Below are 18,165 nucleotides of genomic sequence, written 5' to 3' on the forward strand. Positions count from 1 at the left end.
ATCACAGGGATTATATCAAAGAGATACAAAGGTTAAGTAGGTGGCTCAGTAGAGTTCCGGGGCTGTAGTCAGACAAACATTCCACAGTTCAAATTCTACCTTAGAAACTTATTATCTTTGTGGCTTTAGGTAAAGTACATGTTTTATCTGCATCAGTTTCCCCAACTATAAAGTGGAGATAGTAAAAGTTACCTACTTTGTAGGTGTGTAGTGAGAATCAAATATTTGTAGTTCTTGGTACATAGAAAGCACTTAATCAACATCCATTCCTTTATTAGAATTGGTAAGATTGGGGAAGCATATGCAGATAGATGTGGATTCAGATTTTAAGGAAGAAATATTGAGTTTTGCTCTGAAGAAAAGCAAAAGCTAATGATATCCAAGATACCCAAGTTGGAGATTTTTATCAAGCAGTGGAAAACTGCACCAAAAAAGGAAATTTCTAGTCTATGTGTTGCTACATAAACAAGATTTATTGAGGTTAGTAAGACCAATTAATTTATCTCTACTGTTGATGATAAGGCAATCTGCATTGATATTTTGATATTTTTGGTAGCTACAGTTTTTATGCTTGAGGAGTTGTCCTTTTCCTATGCAGAGGGCAACCCTTCCCTTCTTTATACAGACATTTTCATGCTTGCTATGAATAAGTAAACTGATCACCTGGAGGATAACTTATAGGTGATAAGCTTCAGGGAAGTCAAAGTCATTCACTATAGAGTAGGGTACCAAGATTTAAAAAAGAAAGGAAAGGGAAAGGGAAATGAAAAGGAAAAGGAAAAAGGAAAGGAAAAAGAAAAGGAAAAGGAAAAGGAAAAGGAAAAGAAAGTTATTTTCAAAATTTGTTATTTTGTTCAAATATGCCCAGAAATTCTTCTTTATAGTTTTTCTAATTTCCATTTTTCACGACACAGTTGGACTATTTCTTCCTATTTGTTCCTCTAAAATGATCCTTTTTTTTTCCTGCTTAAGAACACATTATATAAACAATGTAATTGTTATTATGTTTTCATAAACATCCTCTTTATTATTTCCTTGTAGGCCTTATTTTAATAAATGAGATTAATTTTGTTTTAATAACTCTTTTATCATGTTTATTGTCTTTATAAAGTATGTATGTAGGCTAAATGAAAATAAAATACATGAGACTGACTGGATTAAAGTGGGAAAATGTTCTCAAGAGCCACAAAGACAAAAAAGAGGCCTGGTGCCACACTATTTGAAAAAAAAGCATATACAATAATCATTGCTTTACTAGGAACACCTTCATTTTGTCTGATTCACTAGGGCATACATGTTCAAATAACAAATCACATTCTTGAGGAGCTCCGAATTGGATATGCATCTCACTGACAAAGTACATAAGAAAAGTAAATGTAAAAATCCTCCCAAAAATCTCATATATTTATACTCTATATACTTGAAAATAATGAGGGAGAAGATGTTTATTGGTTTGTGTTTTGTTTTTCATTTCCTTTTAAAAGAGAATATATTATTTTGTTTTTCTCAAATTTATGCTTAAAAGAGTTCAAACATTTTCTTTTCCAAATTTTCTTTCTACCTCCTTCCCTAATCCTCACTCTGAGAAGACAGCAATTTAATATATATTATAATGTGAAGTCATGCAAAACTTATGTTGCAAAAAAAGAAGTAGAAGAACAAGAAGATAAGAAAAAATAGTCTGCTTTGATTTACATTCATAGTCAATTCAATTCATCTTTGCCTGGAGATGGATAGCATTTTTTTTATCATAAATCCTTCAGACTTGCCTTGGATCATTGTATTGTTCAGAATAGCCGAGTCATTTATACTTAATAATCCTCACAATATTATGTTACTGAATGGTCTCCTGGTTGTGCTCATTTCATTTTGCATCAGTTCATATGATTTTCCAGGTTTTCTGAAACTACCAGCTCTCCATTTTTATACCACAATAGTATTCCATCACAATCATATAGTACAACTTATTCGGCCATCACTGTTTGATGAGAATTCTCTCAATTTTCATTTCTTTGTCCCAACAAAAAGAGCTGCTATATTTATTTTTGGACATTTGTATATAATAGATCCTTTTTTCTTTGAAATATTGGGGATATAAATGAAATAAAGGAATTACTGGGTCAAAGGGTGTGATCAGTTTTATATCCCCTTCCTCATAGTTGTAAAATATTCTCCAGAATGATTGAATCAGTTCACACCTTCACTTTAGTGAAGTGACCAATACACTTTAGTCAGCTATTTTTCCCATATCCTCTTTAGTCAATGTTATTAGAAAGGTGTTGTTTTAATTTTTATTGGGAATTAATTTTAATTTCTCTGATCCATAATTATTTAGAACATTTTTCATATGATTATCGATACTTTTAATTTCTTCTGAAAACTAGCTGTTCATATCCTTTGACAATTTATCAACTAAGCAATGATTCACATATTAGTAAAGTTGATATAGTTCTATTTTTTAATGAGGTCTTTACTAGAAAAACTTTTTCTAAAATGTTTTCTTCTTTCTAATCTTTTCTGCATCTGCTTTGTTTTTGTATGTGCAAACCTTTTTAATTTCACATAATTAAAATTATTCATCTTCTATTCTTTAATGCTCTCTATCTTTTGTTTGCTCATGAATTATGCCCTTCTCCATAATTCTAAAAAATTAAATCTCCATATATCTTTAATTTGTGATATCACTATTTTGACATAAATCATATAACTTTTTAAACCTTATCTTGACATACATTATAGAATGCTGATTTATAAATAATTTCTGACAAGTTGCTTTCCAGTTTTCCCAGATATTTTCATGAAATAGTGAGTTCTTATCCCAAAACCTTGGATCTTTGGGTTCATAAAACAATAAAACAATAGTGGTCATTTACAACTGTGTTTTGTGTTCCTAATCTATTCCACTGATCTGTTACTCTATTTCCTAACTAATGCCAGAATGTTTTGACAAATACTATATTGTAATATGCTTTGAAATCTGTGTATTGCTAGTTCACCTTTATATTTTTGTTTATTGATTCTCTTGTTATTTTTTTACCTTGTCTTCATGTATTTCCTGAGTTTGTTTTAGTTGGTAGATTCCAAAATATTTAATATTAAATGAAATTATTTTAAATGAAATTTATCTTTTTTTGGCAATATATAATACTAATGATTTATGTTAGTCTGTTTTTTATCTTGAAAATTTGCTGAAGTTGTTATCTCAACTGTTTTTAGTTGATTCTTCAGAATTCTTTAGGTATGTCATCATATCATCTGCAAAAAATAACTTTTGTTTTTTGATTGCCTATACTAAGTCCTTCAAATTCTTTTTCTTCTGTTATTATTATTATAGCTAGCAGTTGTCAAGTAAAAGTGGTGACAATGTGCATCCTTGCCTCATTTATGTGCTTTGTGAAAAGGTTTCTAGTTTATCCCCAATAGTGATAATACTTTTTTTTAATACATTCTTTAATTCTTTAACATGAAAGTACATGAAAGCCATTGAATATTAAGTGTGCTTTCTGTAAAGTGTCCCATATTTTTCAATGTCTTTCCAAAAGTCTAACGTTATTCAATAGTGTTTACAGCAAGACCCAAGACCTTTAAAGGCTGCTTCTGTGATTTTTCTATTGCTTTTAGGGAAATTGGACCCCTTGTTTGTCATTTATTGTTCTTCACAATGCGATTCTAATCCATGTTTCCACACGAATCTCTGTATTTCAGTCAAAGTGGTCATTTTATGTACATGACATTTGACTTCCTATCTCCATGAATTATCATAGGCTGGCCAATACTGATAATATTTACTGATGATATTAGGTAGCTAAGACTTATTACTTTAAGAAAATTCCATTTATTATGCTTTCTGTGTTGCATTTTGTCAAAATCTTTTTATGCATTTATTAATATAATTATAATTTTGTTTCTTTTTTTCAACATGGTAACTTATGTTTAGTTTTCCTAATATTAAACAAGATCTGAAATCCTTATATAAATCTCACCTGATTATAATGTAAAATCACTGTGACAATTACTATAATATTCTCCCTACTATAATGTTTAAAAAATTTATATCAATATTCATGAAAATATATTGGTTTATAGTATGGTTTTTTTTTTTTGCTTTTTATGGTTTAGGGATAAATACCAAATTTGTGAATTTTTTAAAGGAATTGTGTGATACTTTGTGTCTATTCTTCCAAAAAGTTTTTTTTTAATATTGGAATTAATTAATATTTAAATTTTTGATAGATTCGCTTGTGAATGCACCTCATCCTGATATTTTATATAATTTTAAAAATATCTTTTTCATAAATAAGTTTATTTAAGTATTCTACTTCTATTAACCAGGTCAATTTATATTTTTGTAAATAATTATCTATTTCACTTAAATTGTCAGGTTTGTTAACATTCAATTATACACTAATAGGTACTGATAATTGTTTTCATTGATGGTAAATATTCCTTTTTTCATTTTTTATATTGGTAACTTGTTTTTCATTTTTCTTTTTCTTTTTATTAATTTATTTTTTTATTATAATAACTTTTTATTGACAGAACCCAAGCCAGGGTAATTTTTTTACAACATTATTCGTGCACTAACTTCTGTTCCGATTTTTCCCTCCCACCCTTCACTCCCTCCCCTAGATGGCACGCAGTCCTATATATGTTGAATATGTCATAGTATGCACAGTTTGATAACTTTTTGGGCATAATTCCCGATTGCTCTCCAGAATGGCTGGATGTGTTCACAATTCCACCAACAATGTATCAGTGTCCCAGTTTTCCCGCATCCCCTCCAACAATCATCATTACTTTTTCCTGTCATCTTAGCCAATCTGACAGGTGTGTAGTGGTATCTCAGAATTGTCTTAATTTGCATTTCTCTGATCAATAGTGATTTGGAACACACTTTCATATGAGTGGAAATAGTTTCAATTTTATCATCTGAAAATTGTCTGTTCATATCCTTTGACCATTTATTAATTGGAGAATGCTTAGATTTCTTATAAATTAGAGTCAATTCTCTTTGGAAATGAGGCCTTTATCAGAACCTTTAATGGTAAAAATGTTTTCCCAGTTTGTTGCTTCCTTTCTAATTTTGTTTGCATTAGTTTGTATTTTATATGAGATCATGATGGCTGATTTTTTACAGTAGCAGAAGAGTAATAGATTCTGCTCTAGCCCTTGTTATTACTTTTTGTTTCAAATGTGTTGTTTTTTTTTTTTTTTGTAAGCAACATGTTGTTGCATTTCGTTTTTTAAAACTTATTTATTTATTTATTTTTAATACACCTTGCTTTATGAATTATGTTGGGATATAAATTACAAAGGGAGAGATGAAATAAAATAAAACAGATAAAGAAGTGAACATAGCATGTGTTGATTTGCATTCAATCTCTATAGTCCTTGTTCTGTATTGAAATGGTATTTTATGTCCAGAATCTATTGGCTTGTTTTGGATCATTGAACCACTGAGAAGAACCAAATCTTTCATAGTTGATCATCACACATTCTTATTGTTACTGTGTACAATATATTTCTGGTTCTCCTTGTTTCAGTTGGCATCAATTCATATAAATCTTTCCAGGCCTTTCTAAGATCAGCTTGTTCATCTTTTTTTCTAGAACAATAATCTTCCATTAACTTCATATACCACAACTTGTTGAGACACTCTCCAACTGATAGGTATATATTCATTTTCTAATTCTTTTCTACCACAAAAAAAGCTGCTACAAACATTTTTCACACATGGGTCCTTTTTTTCTCCTTTGTAATGTCCTTGGGATACAAACCCAGTAATGTCAGTGCTGGGACAAAGGGGATACATAGTTTCATAGTCCTTTAGCTGTAGTTCTAAACTGCTTGGCAAATGGCTGGATCAGTTTTCCCACATCCCCTACAACATTTATCATTATCTTTTCCTGACATTTTAGTCAATCTGAGAGGTATGAGATAGTACCTCAGAGTTGTTTTAATTTACATTTTTCTAGCCAATAATGATTTGAAGTATTTTTATATGACTATAGATGGTTTTAATTTTGTAATTTGAGAAGAACTATCTGTTCATATCCTTTGACCATTTATTAATTGGGAAATGACTTGTATTCTTATAAATTTTACTCAGTTCTTTACATATTTTAGAAATTAGGTCTTTATCTGAAACATTGGCTGTAAAGATTTTTTTTTCTCAGCTTTGTACTTCCCTTTTAATCTTTGTTAGTTTTGGTTGTGCAGAACCTTTTTGATTTAATGTAATCAAAGTTGTCCATTTTGTCTTCCATATTATTCCCTAGTTATTCTTTGGATATAAATTCCTCCCTTCTCTAAAGATCTGATAGGTAAATTATCCCTTGCTCTCCTAGTTCTTGTATGGTATCATTATTTATGCTGAAATCATGTATCCATTTTGATCTTGCTTTGATAAGGGGTGTGAGATGTAGTTCTATGCCAAGTTTCTAACATTTTTTTAAAGTTTTTGTGTGTGAAAAAGTGAGTTTTTATTTCTGAAGATAGAGTTCGGGGAGTTGTCAAATACTAGATTACTATAGGCCTTGATTATTGTGTCATGTGTATTTAATCTATTCCATTGTTTCACTATTCTATTGCTTAGTCAGTAACAAATGGTTTTGATAACTGCTGCTTTATAATATAGTTTTATGTTTAGTACTGCTAAGCCACCATCTTTTGTATTTTTTTAATGAATTCTCTTGATATTCTTGACCTTTTTTTCTTCCAGATAAATTTTGTTATTATTTTTTTATTTCTACAAAATATTTTTTGTCAGTTTGATTGATATAACATTTAATAATTAGACCAACCTAGGTCAGGGTTGTCATTTTATTTTATGATCGGCCTACCCATGAGCAACTGGTATTTTTTCCAATTGTTTAGATTTGACTTTATGTGTGTGAGAAGTGTTTTGTAATTGTGTGTGAGAAGTGTTTTGTAATTGTGTCATATATTCTTGAGTTTATCTTGGCAGGAGACCTATGAACATTTTATTTTGTTTACAGCTATTTTAAATGGAATTCCTCTTCCTATCTCTTGCTGATGGGCTTTGTCAGTAATATATAAAAATATTGATGATTTGTATATCTTTATTTTGTATTCTTCAATTATGTTTTCTAGTAGGTTTTTGAATGATTTCTAAGATTCTCTAAGTATATCAATATATTATCTGCAAAGAGATAGTTTTATTTCCCCATTGCCTATTCTAATTTATTTTTTTTCTTTTCTTAGTGCTAAAGCCAACATTTCTAGGACAATGTTGAATAAAAGTGGGGATAATGGGCATCCTTTTTTCATGCCTGATCTTATTGAGAAAGTATCCAGCTTCTCTAAATTAAAAATAATGCTTATTTTAGATTTTAAGTAGAAACTGCTTATTGTTTTAAGGAAAATTAACTTTACCCTATGTTCCCAAGAATATCATATGATTTCTGTTGATTTTGTTATTGATATGATCTATTATGGTCATAGTTTTCCTGATATTGAACCAGCCCTGCATTCCTAGTATAAATCTCACTCCATCATGGCATATTATCTTGCAGATAAGTTGCTGATCTTTTATTTTAAATTTTTGCATGAATATTCATGAGGGAGAATAGTTTGTAATTTTCTTTCTCTGTTTTGGCTTTTTCTGGTTTAGTTATCAATATCGAATTTGTGTCATATAAGGGGTTTGGTAATATTTCTTTACTTATTTTTCTAAACAGTTTACATAATATTGTAATTAATTGTTTTTAAATGTCTGGTAGAATTCACTTGTGAATCCATCTGGCCCTGGTGATCTTTTTCTTAGGGAGTTAATTTATGTCTTGTTCAATTTCTTTTTCTAAAATGGGATTATTTAAGTAATTTATTTCATCATGTTAACCTGGGAAATTTATATTTTTGTAAATATTAATCCATTTTGATTAGATTGTCAGACTTGCTGCAATACAAGCTTTTTTGGTTGCATACCCATATCATTGATCTCCTTTTTCTCTATTTTATTCATGCAGCAATTTAGAGATATAAAATTTCTCTTAAGGACTGCTTTGGCTGCATTCCGTAGGTTTTGATATGTTGTCTCATGATTGTCATTCTCTTGGATGAAATTATGGTTTGTTTCTGTGATTTGTTGTTTGTTCCACTATTATTTAGAATTAGATTTTTAAATTTCCAATTGGTTTTTACTCTATCTTTCCCTGACCCTTTATTGAATATATTTTTTATTGCACTGTGGTCTGAAAAGAAAGCGTTTACTATTTCTGTCTTTCTGTATTGATTGTGAGGACTTTTATGGCCTAATACATGGTTGATTTCTTTTTGAAGGTGTCATGTGAAGGTACCAAAAAATAAGTATATTCCTTTCTGTCCCTATTCAAATTTCTCCAGAGTTTATCATATCTAGGTTACCTCCCCAGTTTCTTTCTTGTTTATATTGGAGTTAGATTTGTCTGATTCTGATAGGAGAAGGTTGAAGTATAATATTGTTGTCTATTCCTTCCTGTAACTGGATTACTTGATGCATACATATTTAGTGACATCAGTACTTCATTGTTTATGGTACATTTTAGCAAGATGTACAAAATACAGCTTCCTTGCTTTACTCTGCCATCTTAGTTGGAAGTCCCTGGATTCTGTGTTTAGTCCATTCTGCTATTTGCTCCAGTGTTCTGATGAGTATATGCCATTCCCATTCACAGTTATAAACTTTTTATTTTTCTCCATCCTATTTTTCTCTCTCTTTTTATCTCTGTTTCTCTGCCTTTCTCTATGTCACTCTGTCTTTCTATATATCTTTTTGTCTCTTTTCTGTGTCTTTGTCTCTATTGTCTTGTTTCTTTGTCAGTTTGTTTGTCTCTGTCTCTATCTGTATGTCTGGTTTTCTGTCTGTCTCTCTCTTTCCTGTCCTTCCTCTTCCCTCCTATCCTTCTAACAACCACTTTTAATCTGTCCTACCTTCCACTAGTTTCATTACTTTTCTTATTTCTATCCAATTCTACTTTCCTAGAGGAAAGTTAGATTTATATACCTGAATGTGTACTCCATTCACTCTTTGATTTATTCCAATGACAATAAAATTAAAAACATATGAATATCAGTTTATACATACATTATATCCTATGGAAGTCCTATTAAGAGTTAGATCATTATCCATTCAGCTAAACATCTATTTTTAAAAATCAAAGAATATTTGTGCAGCTAAATTATGGGAATTCCTTACTAACTCGGGAAAAAAAAGATGATATAGCACATGTTATGGATCAAATAAGAAGTCTCATGTTTACAAAAAATGACAATATTCCTATTTTAGTCCATTTAGTCCTAATTGGTTAATAAACAAAGGCAATTGAGCAATTTTCATTTACAAAGTATGAAACAGAATGAAGAATGAGGCTTTTTTATACTATTTTTGGTCAAAAAAACAAGAGATGAAAGAGTTAGTAAAAAAAAAAAGCCATTCAATTTTTATTTAGCATTATTCTCTAGCTAGGAGCTTGATCATAGAGATAAATAGGTAAAGATTAATTAATGATGGATGTAACATTTTCTCTCTGTCTCTCTGCCTGTCTAAATGTCTATTGCTCTTTCTCTCCTATCCATCCTTTTCTCCTTCCACCTCTTCTCTGTTCTTTTTTTGTCTCTCTGTCTGTCTGTCTCTTTCTGTCTGTCTGTCTGTCTGTCTCTCTCTCTCTCTCTGTGTATGTGTGTGTCTCTGTCTCTGTCTCTATATGTGCGTCTCTCTCTCTCTCTCTCTCTTGGTCTCTCTGTGTCTCTGTCTGTCTGTCTCTCTCTTTCTCTCCCCTTTCTTCTTTTTTCTATTTGCCTTGTCTTGCTTTTCCTTCTCCCTCCCTCCCTTTTCTCCTTCCTTCCTTCCCTCCTTCCTTCCTTCTTACCTTCCTTGTTTCTTTAATTTCTTTCTTTTCTTTCATTTTATATCAATTACCCATGAGCCAGTCCCACTACTGATTGACTCAGAAATTTTGATCTGCTCTGTTTCTGACTTCAGTCAATTTGTTGCTCTTTGGGTGAACTATTAAAACTTTTGGGAAATCTTGCATTGTACAGACTTGATTGTAAAGATAGGAAACCAATTAGACATTTATTACTAGAGTGCACAAAAGAGGTAACATAGGTCTGAAATTTGTTGATGAGAATAGCAATAGAAATTAGTGGACAAATAAGCATTACATTACCAAGTAAGAAATCACGAATTTGGTTACTAGGAGGTAAGTATTTCAGGAACTGGGAAAGGAAAGGCAGAATACAAATGAGAGGGAGAAGTCAAATATAACTCTTTGGGATATATATACACACACACACATATATGTAAACACACACACACATATATATATGTGTGTGTATATATATTACATATATATACATGTATAGACACACATATAGATAATAAGTGTTGGAGTGCAGAATATACTTATCCAGATACACACACACACATGAGTACTTATACACATACACACATATGTAGATGTATGTATATGCATATGTATATGAAAGAATATAGAATTATAACTCTGAAAATACACTATAAAACATTTTAAATGACATTTAGTTTTGGAAGCCTTGTCACAAAAATCTGCATAATTTTTATTATATTTCATGAACATATGTAGCATACAAAACTAGATATGACACTACATAAATAAGAACAATTTCACATTCAGTTTTTCAGTTGTCTTTCAATTCTGCCTAATTCTTTGTGACCTCATTTGGTGTTTCCTTGGGAGAGACGCTTGATTGGTTTGCCATTTCTTTCTTCAGCAAACTTTACAATCCCACTACTTATCAACAACAGCCATGTTAAAAAAAAAAATAAAGATATCAAAAAATGAAAATTGAACCATGCATCAGCCCTGTACAAAAATTTAATTTCAAATCAATAATTAGCCAATATTCTAGGATACAAATAATTGTACTTTGAAGGTAAAATGAAGAAAAAAATAAAACACCTAAAATATACATGTCATTCTTAAAAAAAATATACAACAATCCAAAACCTAATTGAAATTGTTTGCTTTCTCCTATTTTCTCCTCTCCAATGTGAGATAAAAGCAGAGAAAAAATTCTTTAGTTGTATGTAGACATACAATTGAGGTATGAGCTGTATGTAGCATCATCTCTCCCCATGCCATTTTTAATATTTTTATTGGTTTTAGATAAAAAACTATTAAAAGAAAAATGCTTAAGAAGTCAGGAAAAATAGTAGAGCAAGAAAGAGATGTCAGCATTCAGGAAGTGGACTCTTTTCACCTATTTAAATTTACATTCCTTACATCAATGTAGCCTCTGCTTATAGATAGACAAAAATGGCCTTGAAAGACCCTATGGATTTTCCCTGTACTTAAAGTGAGTCACAAACTCTTTGTGTATTTGTTGTCATCAAACTCTCACCTTAAACAAAAATATTGTTTCATTAACAATTGTGTTTTCCTCTTGAAACATGTTAAGAGACTCAATGTGTAATGTTCTTCTCTAAAGTGTAATCTTCTTTGGGAGCAGGTTTCTCGGGGGGCTTCTGGAGGCAGCCTTCCTTTCAGTTCAATAATTACAAGTGCAGCCAGGGATTAAAATCCAAATCCTTTATTTTCTCTTTCCAAGTCTTGTCTCTTTTCCTGGGGCCCGGTTAGCTTTAATAGAGGCCTATCTCTCTCCTTGGTTCCAAGAGCTTAAGCTGCCTTCTCTGGTTTGTGAATCTCCTTCACTGAATCCTGGCTAAGGCCCCAAGATCTTCTAGTGGGGTTGGCTTCTAGTGAGCTTGGTTTCTAGTGGGCTTGTCCTCTTGTGGGATTGTCCTTTAGTAGGCTTGTCCTTTCTGGCCCTGACAGCTCCTCCTTATGTATCCCACACTGAGTATACACCAATCATTATATCACTAGGAATCCATTATTTTTTGTAGGATTAAATCAATGCTAAACTAGATTTAACCATTGTCACCTCAATTCCACTTAGTACCTTGTTTCAAGTTCTGGCCCATAACATCTCATCGTAAGATCAGATCAATCATACTGAACCATGCTAAATTAGATAATTATTGTCTCTATCAATTCCAATGTCTTAGCACCTTGTAAGAATCCTAACATCAATGTATTCAAAAAAAAATGATTGATTGAAACACTACCTTTGACTTTTCTAAGAAACAAGACGTTGTCAGACCTTTAGGGTAACAGATAGAAGGTTGCCTTCTTGGCTTCTCTTTCTTTTTTTTTTTTTTTTTTTTTTTTTTTTTTTTTTTTTTTTTTTTTTTGCTGAGGCAATTGGGCTTAAGTGACTTGCCCAGGGTCACACAGCTTGGAAGTGTTAAGTGTCTGAGACCAGATTTGAACTTAGGTCCTCCTGACTTCAGGGCTGGTACTCTATCCATTGTGCTACCTAGCTGTCTCCCTCTTTCAATTTCTTAAGGAAAGCAGGTAACAGGCTAACCCTCATTGGTCATCTTAGTATTACTTCCTCAAAGAGCCTAAAATAATTTCAAATTGTTTGTAAAGGTGTGAGATTTCATGGTCTCTTCAACTCAATAAAAGTAAACCTTGCTAATAGTGCAAGACCTAGATGTTCTAGCCTACCACTCTGCTGCTTCCTCTTTTTATCTTTTTCTCTCACAGTTCCCTAGTCCAAGATAATATGGGAAAACTTTGTAGTCATTTGAGGGGAAGGTGGAAATCAGGGCAATGCTAGGAATACAGTAGTAATCAATCAATCAATTAATAACAACTAGTTTTTATATAGTACCTACTATGTGCCAGATACTTTTAAGAATGTACAATTATCATCTCTTTGGATGTACATTACAATCTTTGCAAATAAGTGCTATTATAAATCCATTTGATAGATGAGGAAATTCAGGTAAACATAGATAAGATGATTTGCCTAATGTCACACACTGACTTCAGGTCTGGCACTCTACCTTAGTTTTCCGATTGAGTTCAAGTCTTTCTCTAAAACATACTGACAGTACAATTCTGACCATGTTGTTCAAAATATCAGTACTCTAAACAACATGCATTTTGTCAAGGGAGTTTCTTAGGATTTTTCTAAATCAATGAGATCACAAGTCAAGTCTCTATTATTATTCCCTATAAAAAAAATAGTGTAATCCAGTGATCCAGGATCACACTTGAATCAAGTTTGAATCAAATTCTGATCTGGATCTCAGAGATATTTCTCTATTACCATCCATACCAAAGTTTAAGTAAAGTTACCAGCTTCAAGTTTTGCTTAGTGATCAATGAGCAAATCAGCATATACATATTAACTTTCTGCCTTTTGTCCAAGATTGCGTCAATCTATGAGAACTACATTAACAAATCTTAAAATAAAACAATTTGAATGACTGTACTATCTTCACATAATCTTCAAAGAAAGTTTGATCAGGAACTAGAATAAGATTTTCATATGAAGTCAATCAACAAACATTAATTACTTACTATGTTCCAGGTGCTATATTGATGATACCAAAATAAAGCAAAATCAAAGGGTCATAGAATACTAGAATTGTAAAGAAGTCCAACTATTCTGTATTCTAATTCCTGTTTAAATTATCTGGATTTTAAATGTATAATAGAGGAAATGAAAACTCAAAATGTATTATGTTTTATTCAAAATCAAACAAATTGGCAATGGCAGAACTAGGCCTACAATGGAAATCCCTTAACTGAGACTAGTGTGTATTTCATACATGTTTCAAAATAATTTACATAGTTCTTTTTACTAACTATTTTGATATATTGGTTCAAGATAGCTGAGTTCAAAAATATATTTTATCATCTGGAGCTTCTCTCTGCTAGATTGAAAAGAAGTTCTCACTAAATGAAATTAGAAATATAATATTGCATTATTTCTAATTGAGCAATGGATAGAAAAATATGTGGGTTTTTGAGAAACTCCTTCTGGCATTTAGTAGGCAGTAAAACAAATTCAAAATTACATTTTGTAATTCAATAAATCTTTTGGAGGAGAAGGTAATTCAGATCAGTTAGATATATAAATATACTGTTGGATATAAACAAGTTTTGTGCCTCATTTTTATTTTATACCTTATATATTTATCTTATACTTTAATGAGGCACAAAATTAAACAAGTTTTCATATATTTCCTCCTATAGTTACTAATTGTGCTTAGAGTTTTAAAATTGAGTTTCTACACATGTTCATAAGTTATTTTCCTAGATGGTTCTTGCACCAATTTCCTATGTTCAGTCCTTTCAGATTCCAGCTAACTCACAATATAACTTAAATATCCATCTCAAAGAAGCAATGTACATTACTGTATCTTAAAATGAACAAGCAAAAACAACCCAAAGAGATTAGTTGAAATGTCAATCAATTGTTCCTCTTTCTTCATAGTGTAATAGAATATTGTTTCTACAAGTAGATAACTGAAACAAGTTTTTCTGAAAGGTTTTTCTTCAACTGTACAAGTCTCTTCAAGAAAGTTCTATTTGTTTTCTTTTTTTTTTTTTTGTCTTATGCAGATCTCTTCAAAATTAACCATTCAGTACCTGTCCCAAAATTTTCCATATTTTCTTAAAATCACAGTAAAAGTATCCAAAGCTTCTATGAGTTAGTCTATTTAAGTAAGGTTAAATAGATAACAGGAGTCCCACAAACAATGGTCATCTTTTTAGAATCATTTGATCCTTACCTTGAAATGGATCTCAATGGCCATCTAGTTCAAGGTGGACTGGTCCAAATACCTCCACTATAATGTGCCTAGCAAATGGTATACAGACTTTTCTCAAACACCCTCAAGTTAAGTAGAGGCCACACCATCCCAAAACAACTTAATATTTTTAGATAGTTTGAATTGTTAGAACTATATTTCCATTTATTAAGTCTAACTTTGATTTTTTGTGACTTCTATGACTTCTAATTTTGCCTTTTAGAGCCAAATTTCACAAATAAAATCAGTCTCTCCTGTCCTCCTCCCTCCCCCCCATAAGATAGGTCTTCAACTACTTGTAATAGCTATCATATCTTCCTTGAGTATTCTTTTTTCCAGGGTAACTTTCCAGTCTTTTTAAAATCAACATTTGATTAACAACCTCTGTGCTGCAGAGAATGGGGCCCTGGGCAAGAGGGAACCCACACAACCAGAGTGCAGACCGTGGGGCCATATCAATTCTGATGGGTACGGCCCTCTTTGTCAATGAAATGAACCAAATCAGTTACAATAGAGCAATGATGAATTGAACCAGTTACACCCAACAAAAGAACTCTGGGAGATGTCTATGAACCACTACATAGAATTCCCAGTCTCTCTATTTTTTGTCCACCTGCATTTTTAATTTTTTTCTCAGGTTTATCGTACACTATTTCAAAGTCCAATTCTTTTTGTACAGCAAAATACTTGTATGAACATATATACATATATTGTATTTGACTTAACATCTTTAACATGTATTGGTCAACCTGCCATCTGGGGGAGAGGGTGAGGGAGAAGGAAGGAAAAAATTGGAACAAAGGATTTTACTCTTGCCAATGCTGAAAAATTACTCATGCATATATCTTGTAAATAAAAAGCCATAATTTTTTTTAAAAGAAAAAGAAAAAAAACTCTATCTCTTTTTATAGTTAGTTAACTTTTTTCCTTCATCTTCTTTGTCTTGAATGGTTCTTATTCTTTTTTAAAGTTTTTCCTAGATGTCTCTCATTTGATTTTTAAATTCTCTCTCTCTTTTTTTTTTTTTTGAGTTCTATTAATTCTTTTTGGACAGGGAGCCATTTTGAAGTAAAAGCTTTTAATTCTTCAGTGTCCTCCTCTGAAGATGAGTCCTTGTCTTCCCCAGTCCCATAGTTAAATTTGTCTAGTTGCTTTCTTTCTTATTTGCCTGTTAATTTTTTTTTTTTAAATAAGAGATTTTAATTTAAATACCTCTAATCCTGTGGTGGTGGTGGTGGGGGGGGGGGGGGCAGGAATGGTGCCTCCAGTTTCACTTCAGCTCTTCCCTCTGGCCTGGATTGATCCCCAAACCAAAGGCTCTACCTACCTGCAAGTATCTGCAGCTGAGTGTCTGCCCCAGGGTCTGCACTCTGGTTGTGTGGGTTCCCTCTTGCCCGGGGCCCCATTCTCTGCAGCACAGCTGGGTTTGGTATTTTCTAACCATCTGAGTTTCCCTCAGTTTCTCAATTCAGACCTGGACCCCTTATACAGTACTGGAGGTGAAAATCTCTGTTTTTCCTGATTAAGCTTTAGCCAAACCCAGCTCACACTTAGGGTCCCCACTTGGTGTTTCTGTGAAACTAGTCTGAAGGTGTTAGAATTTTACAATGGTTAATCCTTAGCCTGGAAACTTTCTTTGGGACTACTAGAGTTATTGGGAGGGGTGGGAAATCCCTGTTCTGTGCCAGGTTTTCTGTGTTTTTAATCAGTATATGCTAACACTGAGGCATAAATTTGTTCTGTTTGTTGGAGAAATATGGAGAGTTTGAAATTGGCTGATCCACTTCTTCTTTACAGAATCCTCCCATGAACATAACATTTAAAGACATCTTTCTAATAATTTATCCCATTTTTCTTGTGAAATTTATTTTTGCACCCAAGTACAAGACATATTTATCTCTACTGAATTTTATTTTGTTAGATTCAACCCAATGCTCTAGATTGTCAAAATCCTTTCCGATCTGAGATCACTGGGAGGGTGATCCTGCCCATATCTATCATGTACAAATTTCATGAGAATCTTATATTTATCTTTATACAAATCGTTGTTAATTTTTTTAATGTTAATTATGGATCCATAGAATTTTTCCACTATATACCTCCTGCTATATCAGTAGTGTATCATTAACTACTCTTTGAGTCTAGCTATTTAACAAATTCTGAAGCCATCTGATTGTATTATTTGGTGTCTCCCCACCTTCTCCACAATAAAGATATAAGATATTTTATCAAATGATTAACTAAACTTTAGATTAAGTACATTAACAACAGTCTCTTTACTAGTCTTATAATACTTTTAAAAGAGAAAATTAGGTTAATCTAGCATGATCTATTCTTGATCAAGTCATAATAAATCATAATAATCACTATTTCCCTCTACAGATATTCACCACACATCTCTGATCATTTGTTCTAAAATATTCTCAGGAATCAAAGTTAAAACCATTAGCTACAAGCTTGCAGAACTTCCCTTATTGCCTTTAGAATTTAGAATTCTCTGCCAAAGTTTTACCATTCTGCTTGTATTTTCCAAGATTTTAAAAAAATCTAAAAAAAATAACTTCCCCCCCCAAAAAAAAAACACCCTGGCTAAACAACCATATTTCTTAATCATTCAGGATGAAAGATATATGTCACTTGGACCATATGATGTAAATTTATCAAAAGAAGCCTAGTACTCCTCTGTTACTCACTTTTCTTTTATATTTGTTTCATACATTAATTTCTATTAGTCATTTTTATTCTGTTATTTTCAAATAAAAATTATTCTCATTTACAGAGAAAACAGGAAAAATAGGATTTAAGCAGTTCTTCATCTCTATTTTCCATTTTCAACATCATGTTAACCCTAATCATCCTAAGAATCCTTTTATAGAGTCTATTTTTTTTCAACTAATAGACCTAAAACAAAAATAGGTGGAGGAAACACTTCTTATTCATTATTGTATCATATCAGTGTAATAAAATTGATACTATTTTACCAGTTTAATAATAAAAAACTTATTATAATAAAAAATGAAGGGAAAAAAGAAATATAGAACTGAGCAAAATAACAAATTAAACTGGAGAAATAAATTTTCTAGACTTTTTTTTTTATAATTTTTTTTATTGACAGAGCATATGCCTGGGTAATTTTTTACAACATTATCCCTTACACTCACTTCTGTTCTAACTTTTCCCTTCCCTCCCTCACCCTCTCCCCTAGATGGCAATCAGTCTTATACATATTAAATATGTTACAGTATACCCTAGATACAATATAAGTGTGCAGAACCGAACAGCTCTCTTGTTGCAGAGGAAAAAAATGGATTCAAAAGGTAAAAATAACCCAGGAAGAAAAACAAAAATGCAAATAGTTTACTCTCTTTTCCCAGTTTTCCTTCTCTGGGTGTAGTTGATTCTATCCATCACTGATCAAATGGAACTGAATTAGAGCTTTTCTTTGTCAAAGAAATCCACTTCCATCAGAATATATCCCCATACAATATTGTTGTTGAAGTATATAATGATGTCCT

The 18,165-nt window shown here is 31.7% G+C and overlaps 1 pseudogene; it reads right to left on the bottom strand.

Annotated features, from left to right (window-relative positions):
- LOC100921235 overlaps nt 1–16,056 on the bottom strand; it is a 32,639-nt pseudogene extending 16,583 nt beyond the window's left edge.
- Between the last annotated feature and the right edge of the window lie 2,109 nt (nt 16,057–18,165).

The sequence above is a fragment of the Sarcophilus harrisii genome, chromosome 1, assembly GCF_902635505.1.
Source record: "Sarcophilus harrisii chromosome 1, mSarHar1.11, whole genome shotgun sequence".
Taxonomy (NCBI): Eukaryota; Metazoa; Chordata; class Mammalia; order Dasyuromorphia; family Dasyuridae; genus Sarcophilus; species Sarcophilus harrisii.